Source organism: Myripristis murdjan, chromosome 14 (assembly GCF_902150065.1).
Source record: "Myripristis murdjan chromosome 14, fMyrMur1.1, whole genome shotgun sequence".
NCBI lineage: Eukaryota > Metazoa > Chordata > Actinopteri > Holocentriformes > Holocentridae > Myripristis > Myripristis murdjan.
In genome coordinates this window covers 26,600,078-26,623,444 of record NC_043993.1, presented here as the reverse complement: position 1 = coordinate 26,623,444, position 23,367 = coordinate 26,600,078, and the positions used below count along the sequence as shown (strand labels likewise).

The window sequence follows — 23,367 nt, the reverse complement described above, 5'->3', positions numbered from 1 at the left end:
AGATAGAGGTTTTAACTGCATCAGCATCCTGCGAGTAATCACTTTATTTAGCACGGTCTCCCACTGGGCTAATCAATATAGTTTTGGATTTCAGAAGGCCATGGTGAGATGCATCATTCCTGCTGACCTTTGTCAATGTCTATGCAGTGTCTGAGACATCACATGTAATGGATAGATGTGTGTACACATGGACAGAGACAGGCCATATAGTGGACAGGAAAAATTGAACTGACAAAAGGTCATTTGCAACAATGACTGCCTTTAACCTCTGACATAGTTAAGTGAGCAACCAAATTATAATGTAGAAATGCATAAAGAATGTTATTGGGTGAATTACACTGCAAGCATTGTGGGTTGAGTTAGTTGAATTAGGCTGTAAATGCTCTCTCAAGAAGTTCAGAATCAAGGCATCTCATTAGCTTGCATGATAAAAGTCAGCTTTGGGTCTGGTAAAAAAAAAAAAAAAAATGAAACTCCAGTAGTTTAGATTTCTTGCATAGCAAATGTGAAGATATCAGTCTGTATTTGTCTGCTTGAGGCTGTATAATCTAGATGTGTGCAGTTTTTGACCTGACTATAAATGCTCCTGTGAACTAACTTAGCAGTTACCCTACGCACCACTGACAAGCGGATTATGCGTTGCCATGCGTCTGCCCTCCTCGCTTTCAAAGCTTCACTTTAAAAAAAATGCTGCTGGCTGCATTGAGATTAGTTATTGAACTGTCCAAGCAAAGGGAAACAAGGCAGCTTCAGTGGCACGGCGGCACAATAAGCCAGCTGTCAGTGGGAGGGGCTTGTTCAGGCCAGCACTGTCCTGGATAGGATCTTTGTCGCAGGCCCTCTGCGAGCTGATAGGCCCTCTCTTATGCTAGGCCACTGTGCACTGATTAATATTGACACAAGGCTTGATTGAGGCAGGCAAGTGAGCAGGGGGAAGGGGTGTAGCCAGTGTATATTCAACACATAAATTAAGTCATGTAAGGTGACAGTGAATCTGTCTTCTCTGTGGTTTGTGAATGACCGTGTGGGTAGAGGCCCAGTTTGTCTTGTACAACTGTTGCGCACTCACATGATGATGAGGCTTTTCAGTGTAGATTTTATACAAAACAAAGCAGACTGACCTCATTTTCCATGTTAATTCATAATTTCCGATATTTCAGTGTGACATTGTACTATAAACACCTATCACTACCTAATGGCATGTTGTTGGTTTACACTGATTCCCTAATGCACCATTCACACTTAGAAAAATATCTACAACTACAAAATTGCTCTAAGTAAACAGAACTCCTGCCTTTCCACTATGACAGCAACTACAAGAACATACAAATTATTAACTAGGAGTACACTTTATGTTTGATCTCACAGTGTTTTTTGTATGCAGACGCAACTGTAATTCATTTTCAACCAGTCAAGTAGGTTAGGTCTCTCCCCCCACAGAGAGGAGGTGGGTGGGGGATTTGGTGGATCACTGCGGTGAAGATTCACTTGCTGAGGTACTTACATAAGATAAAGATAGTACAGCGCTCACTCAAGCAGCAATGTATCATCATAATGTATAGTTCATAGTTCAGTTTTGAGTTATAAATCTCGATGTGAATGAGCCTGAACTCCTAATGCTGCCATGACTTCTTATTAACAGGCTGCACACAAGCTGTTCTCAAATTGGAGGAGTTTCAGCTTAATCCTATCCTTGTGAAGATACCTGTGTAACAACTGAATAACAATTGTATAACTGTGTAAACACACACACACACACACTTACACACAGACCCATTGGACTAATCCCAAGAGGCCACTCAATCCCATCCCCACCCCTGTTTTACATTCAAAGGTGTGTCTCTCAGCTCCTTCTAGGCAGCATTGGACTGGATGTCCTTGTTGAATATTTACTTCATTACCAAACCATGCTGTTTCCAGCTAAGAAACAACACAATATGCCAGTGTTGTTATTTCATGTTGCATTAATGTGGACTGTTATTTGTATAACCATGTAGCTAATGAGCTGTGTGACTTATTATGGCCAATGTGCAAGTAATAAGATATTATAGTGACGATAAAGCAGGCCACCATTATGTTTTAATTAGTTATCGGCGGCAACGTTTTGTTAGCCTGCATAATTATTACGCTCAAAAGGTCTCAAAGATCTTTGTAAATGAAATTAATCAGGCTGTACTTATTGACAGATATTACTGTGGATGTTTTGTTTGTTTGTAACAAACTGTGAACAGCAACTTATCTTTGCTCTGCGTTTACAGGACTACCCTGCGTTAGACAGCTATAGCCCTCACACCCCCATACAGTGATGATTAACTATGTGATCGATGAGCGAGGAAATATTTCATCAAAGGGATACAAATCAGTTCATAGGAGTACTACAGCCTCTGTGGCGCCACTTGAATTGTGTATGATTAGTAATTATTGCTATGGATCAGTGACAGTGTACATCTGTTTGTTCATGTGTCACCTGTGAGATATCAGATATCTCAAGATATTAAGATATATACAGTATGTTAGATAGGCTACTACTTGACAGATCTTAGTGAAATTCAGGGAAAATAAAAAAAAATGCAATAATTAGCTCTAAAAGGGTTCATTGATAGATGATACATCTCATCACTGCATTTAAAATGTTTTCAAAATTACATACATCATACATCCCAAGACAGTCTCTCCACAATTTAATATGTTTTTGGAGACCGTCTTCTGGCGAAAAAAAAAAAAAAAAAGCCATAGGTTGTCCGCACAGCAGCTAACTTAATTACAACCTGTATGTATCAAAGTCTGTGAACGGAGGTTTACAGAGTCAGTCAACACATCTTACCTTCAGCCGATCCGGATTCAAATCCAATCCAGCACGATGTTGATTTTTAGGTAGCTAACATTAACATAAGATAATTTAATAACCTTAACCATGACCTTTTCCTAACCTTAACCGTTATGACAAACGTTACGACAAACAAGGCCTTGTTGGGTTTTTGTGATTATTGGGATCAAAATGGAGGCAGTTTGCAGATTTTTAGGGTGTTTCCATTTGCGTTATTGCAAATTCTACATGGTTCGTTCATTTGTTCACTTATTCATGCATCACATATGGATGTTCTTTTCAAAATGTATGGTAATCACAAAACTCAAATAAAAAAAAAATACAGCAAATCCTATCAAAACCTTCTCAAAAACATGTTTCATATGACTTTGAATAGGCTGTAAGGTCCTCATTTTTATTGTAACATTATTTAAGAGCCTGAATAGTTTGTGAATTAGAGATTTCACGCCCACAGAAATGTCAAAAGCCCTTCACATTGTGTTGAAATGCAGGGATTATACTGTTGAATGATGACATAGTGCAGATGGAATTGGTAAAAATGCTAAACAAAGGCTCAACCACAACACATGATTACACATCATTTTTGGATACGGCAGTAAAAACAAAATCACAGTTATTGAACGTGACTGTAAGCAGTTTTTGTCATCCTTTTGTTGAGGACATCATTTTAAATTGGCCAGCATGATAACAAAAATTTCACAGCAGATGCATATTATCCTGGAACCGAACCTCCATGGCAGACATCCATCTTCCTAAGAGATATTCAAAATGTTAAACCCGTGGGTGCAGCGTGAGTAAGTATCATCCTCAAGAGCGTTTAGAAGAACAAAGGAGAAGACAAATGAGCAGTCTTGAGTGGAGGTTTCTTGAGGGCATGATTTTTGGCCAATTTGGCGAGCAACATCTCCCTGGACAGACAATAACAACTCTTTATTTCTCATTTTATTGGGTTTGAGCTGTGAGGACAAACGAGACCTGCTGAAGCACAGACAAAGCCACCATATAAGGCTCATGTAATGAAAAATGCATTCATTCCAGGGTGTGATTGAATTAAATTTGATTTGATTATATTTTAATTGCCCAGAATCTTTTAAATGTGTTTGGCATTACAGGCTATCATAGATAGAAAGACAGAAACATCTAAAATACATAGGAAAGCTGCAGTGCAAATTAACTTGTACTGTAAACTACGTCATAGAGTTGCATTGAACACATTGCACCGGCTCCACAGCTCTCACTTACAGCAGACTATGATACCACAAAATATCAATACAGTGCACTGACCCCATTGCCCCCGGCCTGTCTCCAACCATGGGTTAGCATCCATTAATACAAGAGGGGACAGAGGAGGTCTACTTAAAGAAATACTCCAGCATTTTGGGCAAACTACCCTTTTTCTAACTTAACAAGATGTTCAGATGTACATGTTCAGTTAAGTGGGTACCTTTGTGTGTTAGCTTAGCATAAAGACTTGAAGTCTATGAGAGTCATTAGCCTAGCTCTGACAAAGTGAAACAAGAAACCCTACAGCAACTCCGAAGCTGTCTTATTACACAGTGTATCATGTGTGGTTGAAATACACATCTTGGATTAAAAAATTACAAGACATGTATTTCAAATACACACAAATAACACTGCTTCCGAGTTGCTGTAAGGTTTAATTTTTCACTTTGATGGAGCTAGGCTAATGACTCCCATAGACTTCAAGTCTTAATGCTAAGCTGACACAAAATGCTACCTATATGAGCTGAACCGCTGGACGTACAGAGTTGGAAATCATTTAACATGAATTCAAGATCCCCGGCATAACAACCAAGCCTTAAGGTGGACATGAGATAATATTACACCTTTTAATCCCATGCACTGTGCATTATGGTTGGCTTTATGACTCATTGTATCACAATGGATGTCTTATTAGTTCGTTGTGCAGTCAGCAGGATAGAGGCCAACTAACCTCAGTTAAATTCGTTTGGGGGTAATCTCTGCCATGCCAACACTGAGGTTAGGTTTCCTATCTGTCAGTGTGTAACTGAAGCATGGCTGAGCGTGACCCATTATCTTTTACATGGCTAAGTTACCAGTGGAGGGTTTATAGAAGTTAATCTGATGTGGTAAAACGAAGCACATTTAAGCACTGCAGTGTCAATGCAGGCTCTTCCCCTCTCCATAATCCACTGAATGTAGAGACCTCAGAGTTCATGCTCAGACATCAGAGTAGCCTCAGGGAAACCGGCATGAGCAAGGGGCTTTTGTGGAGGGATTGTTTGTACATTGTATTATCAAATCATTGTATCAATACAAACTGATAACATACAATTTTGAGTTTAAGTTCATGAAGCCACTTGAGATGCCTCAGCTCAGCGTTCTGTATTTGTGAAAGTGTGAAGGTGTTGATTTAAATGCACTTGATCCTGTAAATATTAGCACTGTTAGGTTCATAAATATGCATTTTGATAAAACAGCATGGTTTCTTCACTACAAATTATCTATATAGGTTCATAGATTTTTCTTTGCATCACCTGGAGATCCCATTACTCATGCAACCAGATTTATTCAATTCTGAATTTTGTTAATAAACTCCAAAAAAAAAAAAAAAAAAAAAAAAATTGTAAATAACTTTATACATTCTACCGACATTAATTTCATAGATTGCTTTTAAATTTATTTAAAGCCTTTAGTCAATGTTACAGTCTCAAAGGGCTTTGCAGACCTACAGTTTATAGAAAACAAAAATGATGCCCCTAATTGATTTCCTAATCAATACTGCTAACTGTTAATCAACACCTTTTCCACCGATTAAACCTGAAACTAAAAGACTGAGTGAATGTAAAAATGATACATTGATCAGTCTTACTCTCACTTCATTTTGTAAGACCAGGAATGTCTCGTAAAAATGCAGCCGTGCTGGGAGGAAATCTCCATCACATTAATTTTTTATTTGGATGAACCTCACAAGCAGTTCCCCCACATATGTTAACTTGACCAAAGGAAACAGGAGTGCTGTGGAGTCTTGATGGTGACAAAACAGCAAAAACAGCCGGTACACAAAAAAATCGTCTTTTCATCTCCAATCACAGATAATTCAAAATTAATCAAAGGTTGTGCCGAAAGATGACAGTGATTGGACAGCTGATTTTATTTAGACGGTTGACTTCCAGTTTGGTGTAGATCCTTTCCAGCAGGTTCATCTGGTAGATGTGAGACTTTTTAACTACAGCAGAAAGCAGAGAAGGCCCAGCAGTTAGGGGGGTAACCATCCATCTATCTGGATCAATATATCGATCGAATGATCAGTGATCCGGTATAATCTATACTAAGTGAAAATATCAATCCATATTGTCACCTAATAAGAGATAAGACCTTATTTTGATGCTCCCATGGCACATCTGTATCACCATTTCCGTCCAAACACATCGCCTTCCTACACTTTCAAATAACGTTAGCGCTGGTGTGGAAATATTTTGTATTTGAGAGAAGAGACGGGTCAGCTGATGAATCACATGCCACGTGCAAACAATGCCAGGATGAGGTAAAGGAAGCAAGACAAACCTGGCCAAGCACCTAAAACAGAAAGACGGCATTGTAATGTAACTGATTGTGATGTTTTCTGATATCGTCCCATATTGATCGTAGGCTCCTGAATTTAATTGAATCAAACTGTATTGTGACTTTCTGATATCGGCAAATATTGTATCATTGTCCAAAGAATCGATATAATATCATATTGTGCGAAAACTTGTGTTTTACACCCATACCCAGCCACAGATCTCATCTCCACACCTCATCTCCTCCCCTGCATCTCATCTGCCAGGCCTGCACTGCTCTCTGATGCTTCCTTGTATTTCTACTCCCAAGGCACAGTGAGCTCTACCATAATACGATAACCTAAACCATAATTTGATATGGTTTTTACATTACTCTTTGACCGCTACTGGGATTATTTGATTCTGACCCATAGCACCTATCATCTTGCAGTTCTCCGTTGCATTTTGCTAAACTGTAAAGCAGGAAATGCCTCTGTGCATTAGCTCTTATAGTATTCCATATTCATATGCAAATTAAAAATGAGCAAAGATAATGTTTCTATCGATGTTAGAAAATTTATGACAGGCCTCGCAAAGTTGGTTAGGCAAACAAATTTGCCTGCAGATCAAATATGTTGGAGTGGATTGCAGGGCTCCACTGCCATAAATCTAGGAAACCCCTTGAGCTGCCTGCAGCACTGCGTGATATTTCCACATATAATGCAGGCTTTTCCTTGGACGGCTGATATAGGACCCAGTCCACCAGGGTCCTTTATCAGAAAGCAAAAAGCTTTCGAAGAAAAAACAGCCACCACCAGGTTGTCTGATTAGGCTTTTTTAAAAGCTGATACCAGCATTTAGAGGAAGACAAGTAACTACAGCTGCTTTTCTTTTTTTTTTTTTACATTATCTTCACTTTTTGATCTGTTTTTTTCTTGTGACACCAAATATCTCTGCGATGCACTGTTCTTCTACCAGCTGTAACCCTCCTTCAGTGTCACCTCTCAGCATCCAACCTGCAGTCACTGATCATTTTTCATTTTGTTGCTTGCTTTTGTGCAGCCTTTCAAAGCGAGGACACTTTGGCTGTTGTGGTTCACCGTTGGCTTTAGGCTTGTAATGCTAGTTTCTGTTGAACTGGCTCGAGCTCGTTCACTGGAGCCTGGTAGCTGTAGAGGAGGCTGAGGGGAGTGTTGACAGCTGCTGACAAAGTGGCACACCCCGGCCCAGCATAATGCCACTATGCACAGTTACACAGGGACATTAATCTGAAAATAAATTGAAACTGTTACCTCCTGCACATACGGCAATAATATATATTTCTTTCCACTATGAGTTTTTTATTGTTTCCTCCACAGACCACACAAACGAGCACTACAGTTAGACTTCAAGTTTAAGTGATCATGATGTCCTTATCTGACATATCCATCATCATATTTTAGACTAGAATATTAGATAGGCTAATACACTCACAGACACATTAACAGATAGATAGAAATAAATGGTAGATCACAATAGAACAAACTGCTTGATATACATTCAATTGCAACTTCTATTAGGTATAGAATGAAATTAAATAAAAAATACATCAAAGTATGACAAACAAACCAACAAAAAACTTCCAAAACATACAAAATTAAGTCGATAAATGAATGAAATGTCTGAGAGGAAACTGTTTTTTCCCACCTATTAACGTAATCCCCAATGTGCTAGTTGAACATAATGCACTGCAGTCTTGGCTTATAATAGAGTCAGTTCAGACTTTATTGTAATTTAGGTTTCTCTGATCTGTAAGAAGAATGGGTCCCAGATTTGTGTAAATATTTTGTAAATATTTTCCCATTTATTTTGTATATCAAACTTTCAAAAGGACCGTAAGCCATTGTGAACAGACAGGGTTCTTCTCACTCATCCAGTGCTTTAGTATGACTCCTTTAGCTGTAGTGAGAGCAGCATTCAGCCACTGGGCCTTCTTAACTTCCTATTCCCCCATTTCCTTTTAAATCGTTCATAAGACATAAAGCAGGGCTAAAGTCAACATTAGTTCCCAGGCTGTCACAGATCTTTGCAAGGCATAACCCTAACCTGTATGGAAAATATCACCTTGATTTACCATCCTTCACCAGGAAAGGTTTGAATGACTCAGTCCTGCCCTGTTCATCCTCAGACTCTGTTGAATATTTTAAAGGGAATCAGTTTAGACCTGGCATCTCATAAGAAGAAGCACACTAATTTATTCCACTCATCTTATTCTAATGTTACCCCGAAGTCCCTCTCCCACACAGTTTTAAGTCCTGTGGTGGTACCGCTACTCCATCAGTGAAATATCTGTAGATTAGGCTTGTCAAGCGACGAAGACCACAAAAAGATTCAAATTTAGAGCGTATAGGAGACTGGGTAGGAAGCCTAATGCCTGCTGGACTTACCTTAGACAAACAGCCTCTAAGATGGAGAAATCTCCTGAAGTCTTCCCTTTGCAAACTGTAAAGATATTTCAGCTGACTCCCTCAGCATGCCAGTTTCTTCAGAAGAACACCTTCCCCTCCTAGTTTCAGTTTAGGATTATTCCAATTCTGGCAGGAGAGGAGATGATTTTTCTTTTTTGTGTATGTGATGCTAAATATTCTTAGAGTGAGCGATTATTGGGTTCTGGTTAACATTTATCAAACATTGACTCAAATAGTTTGCTGCCCTGAATGGAGTATTCTTCGTCTATATCTACCAAGTAACAATATTTAAAAAGAAGATGAAGAAAAAAACTATGAGAACATTTTTGAACAGTTTAAAACTGTTTGAAATGCATAATGGTGAGTATAACTGGTAACAGTGTTGAAGTTGAGGGCTAAATTTGAAATAAATTGCCAGTATATTACATAGAATTTACTTGAAGAGAAATGTTAATTTGCCTGAATGTAATTAGATTACACTGCTGATTTTGAGTAATCTAGTGGCTTATGTTACTGATTACATTATTAAGCAGATTATGTGTAAGAGATTCCATTTGTAGAGTCACTTCCCCAGCTCTGCCTCACTGTATCATAACATTGGTAAATTCCAGACGGGACTCATCACTAAATGTCACCACAGAGATGTTCTGTGCTTCAGAGGATATTTATAGGATTCATTGTATAAAGCTGATCACCAACAGGCAGCCTGTGGACCCTTGTAAATCACACCCCTCCTAACAGCAGTTGCAGGCTGTCCTGTCAGCTCCTGATCCGGCCTTTCACCACTAAGCTTCAGAAAATGGTCCGCCTCGGTTGCAACCCGCGGTGGGTCGTGCTCCGCTCAAGTTTATAGATGATATACAGCAGAACGTCGCCACAGGGCCTCATAGAGAATTCATTCTGTAAAGTGGAGGGGGAAGATAGGGTAGATTCAGTGTGACCAGTCAGTGACACTGAAGGACAGTCTAGTTTACTATCCTTGTCTAATATGGCTTTCTGGTGCTGACATCTTTCTTTTTTTTTTTCTTTTTTTTTTTCTTTTTTGAGACATGAGAGTACACTTATGCAGGGGAAACTGGCTGAAAGCTTTATTTTCTTTGTTAAATTGTCTTTACATCTTACAAAACTGGAATTAAGAGAGTTATGCTCACATGACATACAATGAGGAAGCAGATTAAGGTTCAGTCCATTGCTCAAGGACACCCCGACAGCACATATGGATATTAGAGGACACGCAGTGGCTGTGGCAGGATTTGAATCAATGATCTTTTATAGTCCACCCAAATGGCTTCTCCTAGGGTGCAGCAAACCTTTGCAACGTTGAAGGGGAAGAGAAGGCCTTGCAACTTTAAGCAAACTGAGACATTGTAAGGGCTCTGCATGTATACCATTCAGAGGGTTAATGGAGAAGATAAACAATATACTTGTCTTTAAATGTTAGATGCCAGGCATGTCAGTGAAAGTGTGTCAAAAAAAAAAAAATGGCTGCCTGACTATGCAGATCACTGATGAAATGCTGAAAGGGGCTGAACTGAACTGTGGAAAGCAGTAGATGGGTTATAGTCCTGGTTCCTCCAGTTATAAGCATGTAGGAGGACAGGGGTATCAAGCAAACCTTGCATTCATCATGCAATGTATCAACACTGTGGGATGGTGGTGTTCAGTGTTTCTGCTGTGACCCTAGAGTGGTCCATGGGAAAAGGGAGGCAACACAAGCCGCTTTTCCACCACATGGTACAACTCAACTCGAAACTACTCTACTCACCTTTTTTGGTTTTCCTTCAGGCAAAAGTTGTGGACATTATCTGGGGCTTTTTTGGTATCATCTCCATGAGGTTGCGAGCTGAACCGATACTAAAAGGCGATGTGAAAACAGAGCAGGGCCGTGAATGGTCAGAGAGAATCACTGAGAGTGTCACTGTGTCATCTTTGCACGTCTGAGCTCTGATGTTGGGTTTCCCAAAGCCGTCTTTTGTCATTCTGCCTTCAGCCTCTTCTGAAACAAAATTTGTCTCTTTGTTGTGACAAACAGCCACATGCTGAGAATCAAGAACACCATCCCCTCGATATCCTGCATTGTTCCTGTGTGTATTGCGTTGAGGATGACGTCACGGCAGTTTCACGTGGTGTCGCTATGACGATGAGCAACACTGAGGTGGTACTATCAGCTGTGGAAAACAAAATCCAGAGAAGTACCTGCTACCAAAAGCAAGATGAGACGAATTGAGGTGAGCCATATAATTTGCTGGAAGAATGGTTATAATAGTGGTTTAGGGAAAACTGAGGTAAGCTGAACATTTAGTAACAGAAACCAGATTTATCATGAAGGCAAGGACACTTAACACTCTAAAATGAAATTAAGTAAGGTACAGTTGTAATCTCCCTAAAAAAAACATAAGAAAAACCTGTGAACACAACAGCAGCTCAACCTTGCCTCCAAATCAGGATCAAAACACTCTTTTTGTCAACCATTGCTTAATGAGGTCAGTGAGGAAGTAGGAGGAGAATCACCCGGTGGGCTGGAGGCCTGCATCTGAAACTGCACAATACAACCGCACATCTTGACTTAAGTATGTAACAGTGTGCTCTTTAAGCCCATTGTGAATCCCCTAAAAAAAGTGCAACAATGTTTGCGTGCCATCTGGATATCTGAAAATCAGATATATCTTGTGATCCATCTGTCATTTTTAGCACAATAAGGTCCCGCGATACAAGGAGGATTATGAAGGAGTAGTTCCACAACCAAGACAGGCCATCAGCCATTAGACAGGAAGAAAGAAAATGAAAAAGAAAAATTATTCAACAATCAATTTGCACGTCAATTTCTTTTTCTTCTCTATTTTTTTTTTTAGCTGTTTTAAATTTTCAGGACTTTTTTGCTAATTAATAAATCAAATGAATCTGCTCAGGTTTTAAAGGGTTAACCACTAGATAATTTGACATTTATTTTAGCATTGGAGTCATCATAGACCCCTATGAAACATCTTGGACACCTTGTAGAGTTGACAAATGATTAAAAGGAAAATGGTGTGAAAGTGAATACTGGTAAGTTTGCCATAATGTAGGTGTGCCATAATGTTCATATTTATATATTTAAAGCAACTTCCTGGAGCCAGTTACACCTTTTCAACACCAATCATAGTGCCCAATATTAATAAACTGACATGGAAATGTTTTTTTTTTAAAACTATCTTGGTCAAGTAATCATCCAATGAATTTGCAACAGAGCTTAGTAAATCTATGAAGCGCCAAAAATGTCCCTCCTCAGGATAAAATCAGTAGAACATAGAGGCTTATAGACTCTTGGATGAAAAACACTCAAAGTGCCACTTTGATATATTAGGCAAATTAAAGCAAATTGTGTATGCAGCTATATGAAGCCAAACAGGCTTGTAATTAAATGGCTGCATGCTTGATTAGAGGGCAAAGACTAGGTCGATGACAGCAACAGTCAGCTGAGCCTGTGCCGATAGCTTGCAATGATAACTTGCCAAACTATGCTTGCCAAAATTAAGATAACACTGAGGAGATTGTGATACATTTTGAAAAACATAAGTAGGATGTCTTTCACAGTGATCAAGACATGTTGCTATGAAAAACGATAGTCTTGACATGAGTACGCTGAGGTGCAGACAACCAGTTGTTTAAGTTTTTAACTCCCAGATGTTAACAAATCACCCAGGTGGTATCTCATATTAGAATATTGTGTATATGATTTCTTAACTAACTCACTTTCTTAACTAACTCACTAATTTCAGCCTGACTCCAAAAAACGATCCTTTTCTTTTCTTTCCAATCCTGTCATCCGTCACAGACCAGGAGTTCACATGATCCACCTTTTTAAGATTTATGTTGAGAAATCAGTTTCAACCTCCAGGCCAGTTCTATTATAAGATCTGGTCACTGATTTTATGATATCATGATCACAATGGTCTCACTACAGGTATCTATGAGGATGAGCCAGCACATTTTAGTACTACAAGCAACCAGTTACTGTAGACACAACATTCAACAGACAGTGACACTCTCACAAGTATAATGCTAGTATATTTATTTAGTAAACTGAGAGGAATACTCTTGTCTCGTTCAGCGCGTTTCTTTCAAGGGATTGCTGTTGTCGGGTGCAATCCCTCTTATCCCAGTTTTCATATTTCTCCTGGAACTGAAGCATTAGCTGGTCCTCTGTGGGCTGAGAAAATGTCATTACCCTGGGGCTAATGACACCTGTCCTAAACCCACTGCATAATTTCAAAAATGCTTTGAAAGTGCTTCAAAAATGTGTTTTTCTTAATTCCTGTGAAATTGACAGTTTGGAGGGTTTTCACTCAAAAGCAGCGATGTGCACCTTTTTCCATGCAAAATCCTGCCAGAGTGTTTTAGCTCTCGGGATCAGTGTCATTCTGTGTCCAGAATCACAAATGTTTAGGTCATGGTGATGTTGACACTTGAAACTGAACAAATTCTCAATAGCATGCCATCAGTTTTATTGATAATGCAGGGTTTCGATATGCTTCCCATGGCTGATTCAGGATTTCTCAGTGTCATTCAAATAATAGCTGCAGTGTTTGAAAGGCTTTTGTGCACTAGTTGTGCTGTCTCCAAACCAGGGACGTCTTGACACTTTTCTGCCAACAGTGCACGTAACACTCCCTCAGTGTGTGTGTGTGTGTGTGTGTGTGTGTGTGTGTGTGTGTGTGTGTGTGCTGTCTTTATTGGTGATCTTTAATGCTTGCTGTCAAGAGTCAGAACAAACCCTCCTCATCTCTGCCTCACTGCTTTAAAATAAGTGTTTGCACGGCACTGCTGAGGAGACTTCAAACTCACATTGCATTATCTTGTCTGTGCTGGTGGGGCTTAATCATATTTTTTTATTTCAGCACTTGTCCCCCTTCACTCCAGATTGATGCACTGTTATTCCTGCTTTAGTTTCCTTTCGTGCAATAACCTCAGACTTCCAAAGAGGAACTATTTCACACAGGTGCAGTCAACTATATTTACTACAGTCTATTCCATTTTACAATGCAAATTATTTTAAAGCTTCATTTTGTATTAGTAGTAAAATGTAATTACTGTTTCGTAAATGACTAAGGCCCTCATCTAATGTAAGTCCAGGATTACATAAGAAATAATTCAGAGTTGGTTTTCTTATGGAAATCTGGTTCTCCATTTGAGTGATCGCTGTCACAGAACAGCCATATTACTCTCCAACACAGAATCGACATTACAGGGGTTGTCAGGACAACCAGTCATGATTCAGAGTGCCTTGGATAGGCCTCCACCTTGGGCTAGAAGCACTAGCCATGAGACTGAGCAGATGCTGAGCCAGTCAGCCAATCACAGGTGAGATAGAGCAAAAAGATGACATCATAGGCAAATTAGGGCAAATGCAGTGAGCATTTGGTTTGCTGTGTCCGCCTGCTCGTGAATGGGAAGATTGTCGTTGCTGTTTTTGTACACATTAAATAAGAAAAACCCTGGCTGCATTTCAATCGAGCTTTGGCATGATTGGTAAGAACAAGCGGATAAACAATTTATTTTAAATAAGAAGTCACAGGTCATGTCAGAACACCTAGAGGTGCTATAAGTCTCAGTCTTTATGATCACTGAGACAGCAGCTTATCTTTATTCAGCTGTTATTTCCAAATGGCTATCAGATTCCAGTTTGCTTGATTTTAATAATTAGCAGACGTTTAACTAAACAACTTGAAACCCTGTTCACTATTATCAGTCGGTGACTAATGTGAACACAGCTAAAACAATTTATCCTGGTTCTTAAAACTTGTTCTTTGTACTTCTTTTGCATGCATATAGAATTACAATTCCTTAGTCAAATGTAAACATGAAATATGTAGTCTGAGTATTAGTAGTGCTTACTAATATTTTAACATGATAGTGACAGACCATGTCCTGACTGGTGCATGTTTACACTGGGAAACAATTCAAAAGAGAGAACCCGTGCTGCCTTAATGCAGTAATGACACTAAAACTAATTTGATTTGTTTTTTATTTAATTCACTGATCATAGACTTTGCTGGTTCTTAGAAAAACAAAATCGTCCTTTGAAGTTTGAGGCCTGTTTTTGCATCACTGACTGTTCATATCTCTCTCTCTTCTTCTCCTTTTTCTTTAATAAAGAAATAAAGTGTGAATCTTTGGTAGGTCTAACGGACACCACCTGCCAAGAGGAAACTTTACACCTTCAGCCTGTCACTCATGACAATGCCTGATGTGTTATCTGAAGAGGAACGTGAAATGTAAGCCTGTAAAGCCATCGTGGCTGCCTCAGCCAGCTCCAATATTGAAGAAAGCAAGTGTGAATATGTAGATCACATTTTGTCTGCCTTTTAGAAAAGCTTGTGCTTGTTTGGAAGTGTTAAACACCAGTAAGAGGACAGCGCACAAACAACTGACTTCCAGATTTTGCACATGTAAAGCTCTCTAGCTGATCCTTCCCTCCTTGGTTTCTCACCCAGCAGGTTTGGTCTGTCAAACAGAAAACCAACACCGTCTGCCTCTCTGCTGCCTCCTCCCCCAGACCTGCTGCCTTCATTAATATTCAGCCTCCCAGCCAATGGACAAAGCAGGGCGGATGACATCATGGGCTAGGGAACAGTGAGCAGCCACTGAAGCATCCAGCCTGCCGAACAAGCTTGCTTTTAGGGTCAGGAACTGGTCTGACAAGAGAATGGCAATCCTGCCTGTAAACTGTCATTAGGACTGTACATTTGACGATGAATCCACCGCAGCAGCAGGCCCAAAGGCGAAACACTGAACAAGAGAATGTCAAGACATATTTCAGGTAATTCCCTCTCTGTGTATGCAATAGGGGATGTGGAGGGGAAGGCAGGGAAGGGGAGGGGAGGGGAGGGGAGGAGAGGGGGGTTGTGTATGTAGGGGTGCTTTGTAGCCTTTTTTTCTCTCCTTCCACTCTGCATTCTGCCCTGCTAAGGAGGCTGAGCAGGCAGCTGTTTTATCAGCAGTCTGCCTGTAAGAGCGGCAGGGAAATCGGATGCCTGCATCAGATGGGCTAGATGTGTTTTCTGTTATCACACAGCCCCTCTGCATCACAGCCTCCTTTGATTTTTATGCTCTTCCTTGTGCCTTACAAAAAAGCATCTGTATTGATGGGAGGTGTTAGAATCAATGGTGGTGTTTGTAAAGGCCTTGTGTGTGTGTGTGTGTGTGTGTGTGTGTGTGTGTGTGTGTGTGATTGTGTATGTGTGTGTGTGTGTGTGTCAGCTCTGTAGAAATGCAGCAGCTGCAGTGGCAACACTGGAACAAAAAGAAGCAATGCTATTTTAGGTGCATAGACCCGAGGCTGGCGGATGGATCTGAGCTGTGCATGCTTGGGATGAAGAGTGATGGATGGTTATTATGCTGAAGGATGCTCCTTTGTTATCTCTGCGCTGCCTGTCTTGTGGCCTTTTTAGGGAGGGTTTTTACGTAGCAGTAGCTTTTTTTCCCCCCTCTTCTGCCTTTCACTCTGTCTTTCCATATATGCTTGCTCAGAGAGAGCAGAGATGCGCCTCTGTCTCCTGGCTGTAACATGGATGTGTGTAGCAGCTTCATGGCGGCTGTAGTGACAGGGAGATATACAACATCTGGTCACCTGACTTCATTGGGGATCGGAGTGGGGGTGGGGGCCGGTCCTGCGAGAGCTGAGCTATTCTGCCTCTCGGATTCTTCCACAGCCATCGGTGGAGGAGGATGGGAGGATCAGCACCCCCTTTCCATCCCTGTCTCCCTGCCTCCGTTCATTTAGGCTGTGGTGTGTCAAAGCCGGGCAGATGTACAGGCAGCGAGAGATTCCTTCTCCAGGAAGCACAGTCATCCTCCTGTTTGTGAGAAGCAGGGCCTGATGGGAGGACCTGTTGTCTTGCTGTCGTGTGAAAGAGGGATGCTAGGGAGTCATCTCAGAGATAGCCGAGGGAGGGTGAGAGGATGGAGGAAGGGAGTTGGGGGAGGGGATACTGGAGGTGCTACTCCCTGTGTGCATTGGCCTGCTATATTGATATAGATGTGATACAAGCCCATCCATTCGCCAATGATCTGTCCAAACATCCTACACCATAATTCTCCTCCATTCTTATATTATTCTTTATTTATCCCATGGTTGGTTCACTCCATACTTTTTGCATGGAAAGGAACAAGAACTGAAAACATGTATTATCCATATGGCCCCTCCCTGTCCTTTTTTTTTTAGTTTGCGACATAATTTGTTGCTTTACCTGAAGCAGCACTGTGATACATTCTTGTGTAAGATTTAGCAGTGTACCACAGTCACAATACATTGTAAACAGGGGTTGGCAGGAAAGACACAAAGCCGTTTGCAAGCCAATAAAATGTGACTATCACAAGATAGATGCTGCGATATACCATTAGACTGGAAGTGTGTGGCGTTTATACAGCCTACTGTCCCATCTGACTGATCAGAGCAGAGAAACCGCCCTCCCCGGGTAATTGATCTACGTCCTGGGTCTGGGACGCTTTGCTCCACAGGCCACAAGCATTACATATTCATCACACCTTTATCTACACAGGCAGACAGCGGACCTCTTACAGGCAAATGGACGATTAACGCCTCTACATTTTGCATGTCAGTGTGGGTCTGTGTAAGGCCACACACCTTGGGTTATGAGTATGCACAGGCCATGGTCCCTGTGTAGGTTAAGAGAACGTCCTGGAAATTTTTATATGTGCAATGGAAAAAGCACACAGACTGAAGGAGCTGGTGGTTATATGAAGGACTGGTCTCATATACACCGGCTCTCAAACGCTAAACAAAAAGGAAACAGAGCTCCACCCCCACAGTACGCTGTTTACCATGCAAACGTGGATTGTGTACAGGTATAAACAAAGCTCAGTGTGTCGGTTTCAAACTTAGTGGTTATGACAGTTGGGGTTATTTAAGAACTCAAGGTCACAGGGCAGGGAATGTTAGAAATTAACTGCAGCGAAAATGTCTTTAGCACACAGAGGAGCTTTGAACAGTGCATGTTGATATTACCAAGCTGCAACCCAGGCTTGGTATGCAAATGTTTCCACAATGGACTCTTGTGTCCCACTGGTCTAACCAAATCTGTTCCTATTATCATTTTTATTAGTATTAGTTTGGCAGTTAGCATTATATAATTTCAACAAGCATCCAGTATAAGGCAGAATCATCACGCAGGATGCAAAAGAGGGAAATTGGGAGAAAATATTTTACTAAAGCAGCGTTGAGAGAAGAGAAGACAATATAAAAGTAGCAGAATATGGATAAAATTCTACGTTATTTATTTGTCTGAATATTTTCTTGAATAGGTCTGGACTGTAGCTGATATGAGGGTTTGTTGATATGTTGTTTAGCAGGCCACATGGGATACTTTACCTCTTGTAATTAAGTAACTGTGACAGTTAACAGCACCATGAATACATAAAACAAACTGCAACCTGTGTGTCCAAAATGAAGAATAGGCCGATATGAAGGGTCTCTTCCTAGATCAATATTCACCGTCCCACTTCCAGCAAAAGAACCTTTCATGCTTCCTTGGTGAAATATTAGAAAGCAGTGTTTAATTTATTAGACTCAGACAGTGTGATGCATATTTTTTATTTTGTTAGCGGTCTTTAGCATGTGGTTTTGGGCTTCCCCATGCTTTCTGTGGGTCAGTGTAACCCAACACACAGGGCTTCTCTTACCTCAAGCCGGCTAACAAAAGCAGCAGATACAGAAGCTTCTCTTGGCCTGTTGCCTGTCAACTGGGCTGTCTGAAATATGATCGTAGGACACACAACACATACAAGTAGGCCTCCATCTGGCTAATACTTGTAAACGTCTACCGGCCTTGCGTGTGCTGCTTGTGTGAGTCTGTGAAAGCATGTGTGTGTGTGCGCATGCGAGCAAGCGCGTGTGTTTGGAGACGTAGCCGTCTAGCGTGTAGCACTAGTCTAGTGATAGGTGTGTCAGAGCTACTGTGTGTTGTGGATTAGCATGTAGGATTGGAAGCCATCTGGCCATTTTGTCTCAGACAGGGGAGGGGGAGTAAGAGAGAGAGCGAGGTGGATGGAGAGAGAGAGGGGGAGAGAGAGGAAACACTCACACACTGACACATTGACACAACTCCCTCTGTAATCTCCCTACTTGATGTCTGTTGCTACTTAGAATAGGCTTGCTTGTCTGTGTCTGTGTGTGTGTGCACGCGCGTGTGTGTACTTAGCAGTGTTTCTCTGTATGTTTGTAGAAAGTATACAAGGCTCCTACAAAGATTCTCCCTGTTTCTGATGCATCAAGTGCAAGTTACAGATTACCGGAGAAATGCCGGCGATGGTCAGATTGTGAGGCTTGTCGGAGGACTGTGTGACGGGTTTCAAGACTCAGGAAAGTGAGGGGTGTTAGCCACGGCCATGCAGGGGGACTTGGGTCAGGAGGATGAAATGTCGCAGAGGAGGAAGAGTTTTCAGGTAGTTTAAGAGGGATGAATGCTGTTGGGCTCTCACAGGGTCCAGAGCGGTCTCATGACTTCAGCTTGTGCCTGATGAAGAAAATAATAAAGATGGTGGAACGCCCCGGGCCGTCTTAGAGTGTGATGCAGTGGGAGAAAACAAAAAGACTCGCAGGTGATCAGCCTCCAGCAGGGGTTACATGATGTCCCTCTGTTTGACCATCAACCTGGCAGCAGGATAACTAAAAAAAACTGGACTCACTGGACTTGTGCATGAAAGTTGGTGCAAAGGTCAGTCACAGTCCTGCAAAGAAGGGAGTAACTTTTTCGGCCATGGCATTAGACCAACTTTTCACACTGATTGGCAGAAAGGGGCGTGTCCTACGACAACAGAATTGCTGAAAGGGGGCGTGGCTTAACACAAGCAGGGCAGTGACTTCCAGCTGTGACCTTGGAGTGTGTCTGTTCTCTACTGAATGCATTTTTGTTTCATCTTTTCTCCTATGAATTACTTGTTCGTTTATTCATAGCAACACATTTGACCTTTTTTTTTCTTTAGTTGTTTGCTGTTATATTTAGTAGGCACTGGATTTCCTTCACATATAATCCAAGTGTGTGTGCTAAACCCCCACCAGATAAAGCAAACCTGGACCAATATAAACTGCAAATGTTGTGTGAATGTTACAACATACCCATTCAAAAAAAAAAAAAAAAAATGCAAGTATTTCCTTGGAACAGCACAGCATGCCACAACAGTAACCTCGATCTACAATTCAGCATTGTAATATTATTCATTAATTGGCCTATATTCTAAGAAATGTTCATTTTATCTTGGCAGGGTCTGAGGGGCCAGGGGCAGAGCTTCATTTATTTCATGTTGTGGCTGCATTCATCAGCACATATTCAACTGCTATCTGTCTGTTTGTATCCATTTTGCTATTGTCTCTGGGCCTTGTGGTCTGAGGCCCCCGGAGGCCCCCAGCAGTCAGAGGCCCCTTGGCAGCGGCCCCACTGGCTCAGTCTGTAATCCATCCTTGGGAGAACTCAATTTCAGCTGGGGTCCGTTTTCAGTTATCAAAACCAGTTGGGCTCAAGATAAAATGAACTGTATTTGACTAAGATTTTTCAAAGGGAAACGGCTTATAATTAGAAAATATGTCTCGCTGTTTGCCAAAAACATTCATTTTAATTACTTACGAAAAAAAACAGACCAGTTTTCTGATGTAAATTTGTGGAGCGTGTGTAGTTAACACCATGTGAATTCAGCTTTGTAATGACAGATGTGTCACAAATAGGTAGCACCTCTGTACCGAAGGCTTTTTGAATATTACCAACAGCGTGCAGATGCTTTGCCTCCAAAGAAACCGTGAAGGATTCAGTTTCATTTCTCCTTTCAGCTGCAAGGAGGTGTAACTCCCGTATGTGCTGTGCAACATGCTGCCTCTGATGATCCGCTTGCTGACTCACACATTAATCTCATGGTGTTGTTTAAGTTTTTGCTAACTCACAATGCAGCCACATGTATGTGACAGGGGAGAGGTCACCAAAATCAAATGGAGGCTGGTCAGAAATCCTCTGGTCCTAGAGATTACAATTGGCCTGCATTGTAGTGCAGTGTAATGCAACATTACAGCTCCTTATTCTAGTATTTCAGGCACAATACATGCTGCTTTTCAGTTTTTATTGGAAAGTATTTGGTTTCAAGCACTTATTTTATTACTATTCTTTTTTCCCAGATTAGGTAAGGTTATAAAAAGTCAAACTTTCAAGAGTATCAAAAATTAATTGTGCACATATCACACCAAAGAAATAGTGTGTGTGTATGTGTATGGGTGTGTGTCCGTGTTTGTCAGTGGACACACCTGCATGGGCAGATATGAGGGAGCTCTACAGTCACACCGCAGGCCCAACAGAAATATTTAAAATAATAAATAACTAAATATGTCAGGTGGAGCTCTGAGGCCTCCTGGGCAGCGAGATCAGGAGAGGATGATGCCAGGTGAAATGGGACTCATGGTGAATTGCATGGTAACTGAATGGATCTGTGTGTGCCTGTTTTTGTTCTGTTTTTGTTTCTCAGCTGTTTTGACTATGGGGAATGATGCCCCACATCCTGTAAGCAGACGGTGTGAGAAAGGTTGTTTAATACTTCGTATTTTGAAAAGTAGCGCCGTGTCATCTAGGACAGGTTGTGATGATGTTCTGTGACTCCGTGGCAACTCTGGGAGCTGGTGAAGTGAGACCAAGACTTGGCCTCTTGTTTCCATAAGAATTAGTAGTAATAGTCTAATCCATTCTAAATGAAGACTACACAAACAGCAGGATTATGAAACAAACCAAGATTTTGAAATCATGGATTTGGATAGAGATCAGTCAGGGATCTGAGTGGATGATTTCTATGACCCTCACGGTCTAAAGTGAACATTTTGACTTGTAAGCTTTGGTGAGCAGTAGGAAGTTATTCATCCTTTCATCCTTTCATATCCATAATAGGGCAATCAGGTTTTTTAAAGCTGTGTGATGTGACCTGTTCCATTGCCATGTAGATTTGTGTATCACAGAGGAACAGCTACAAGTAACATGCCCATTAAGTGAAAGTCCAACTTTGGGGTTTGCCAGCATTAAACTTTGAACAAGCAAAACCATGTTTATCAAAACCAATAAATGGGGTATAAAAGAGGTCAATAAATATGAATACATAAAAGAACACTGTTGCCCAGCTATAGAAATGTCACGATCACCTGTATTACACAGATGGAGTGAAACAAGAGCCGATACAGAGAACCAGTTGGTGGCTAATAATAGATCACTGTTTACTTTGATTAGATTAGATGTTTGTATGCTCTGCTGTGTTGTAAAATAAAATTGGAAGACGTCATGAACATTGTTTGAATTGAGGGATGGAAAGATAAAGCAATAGATAGAATTCTTTCCAATTTCTGTGGCAGACAAAATATAATTTACACACTGTTCACGCTCTTGACGGGTACTATATTGTATATTTGATAGGAGCAATCTTTCAAATACATCAGGGTTGCAGCGGGACAATATATTTATATGGTAAGATGAATTGCATTTATTTAGGTTGGGCTTTCAAGTTGTGTAATCATGCTCTATTTGGCATATTATGAAGGGGCATAAGCCTCGTATACTAACATGATTATAAATGATATCCGTCGTCAGCATTTTCATGATGCTTCACCCAAGGCGTATTTATCAGCTAAAAATAGCAGTTGCAAGGAGGACTTTTATTTTGGATGTTTTTTTGCTCAGTAATTCAAGATGCAGATCCGCTGCAATGAGGCAAATGATGAAAGGGAGGAGCTTTTTGTGAAAGGTCACATACAATTCAATCAATATTCATCACTGTGTCACATGGCAGATATGAAGCTCCTGCTCAGGCATCATCAATGTGCACAGGCCATGTTAATTCTTATTATTTATATGTACAGAAGATGTTTTTTTAAGAGTTTCCATTATTGTAGTGCATATTGGTAAGCTAAAATCTAGTTTACCAGTCAAGTCAAAAGGAAGCTTGAACCTCTGAGATATGAATAAGCGCTACTGTATGGCACTGAGCTACTGGCACAAGAGTTGAGAAAGGTCCTCCTGGAATGAACTCAACAGCATTCGGACTGTGTTAACAAGCTGTCATTAAGTTATGAATACACACTCACACACACACACACACACACACACACACACACACACACACACACACCTCCCACCTGCCACCTGTTCCAAGCTACGTTCATGGGTTTTCTGTGAGTTGCCTCATTCATGAACCCGACGTTAGCAGCTGTATGCAAAGTAGAGCCACTGAATTTTGGAGGAGGAGGGGAATCAAACCAAAGAGGTGGAGTCCCCGCAGACAATAGCTGTCAGAAATGTCAGAAAATTTCGGTAGCACAGGAATCAAATCACATGAAGTCAATTGTTTCGTATATCTGCCTGCTCCATTTGGTGTTTCTTGGGGAAATTCCAGGCTGTGGATGAATAATGCGGGGTGGCACAATTCATTCTACGCTGTGTGGACACGTACTTCCATAATAATCAGTTGTTGGCTGTGATACGTGTTAATCTGCTGTATGGGAATCAAGTAGTGCATTTGTGTGTCATTATTCAGTTAATTATTAATTAATTAT

At 40.8% G+C, this 23,367-nt stretch overlaps 1 protein-coding gene across 2 annotated transcripts in view; it reads left to right on the top strand.

Moving 5' to 3' along the window:
• The first annotated feature begins 15,423 nt into the window (after positions 1–15,423).
• LOC115371389 (serine/threonine-protein kinase PAK 3) overlaps positions 15,424–23,367 on the top strand; it is a 37,526-nt gene continuing 29,582 nt past the window's right edge. For both annotated transcript variants that reach the window (XM_030068735.1, XM_030068734.1), the window contains exon 1: positions 15,424–15,597. The gene's annotated coding sequence lies outside the window, so the exon portion shown is untranslated. The remainder of the gene's footprint in view (positions 15,598–23,367) is intronic.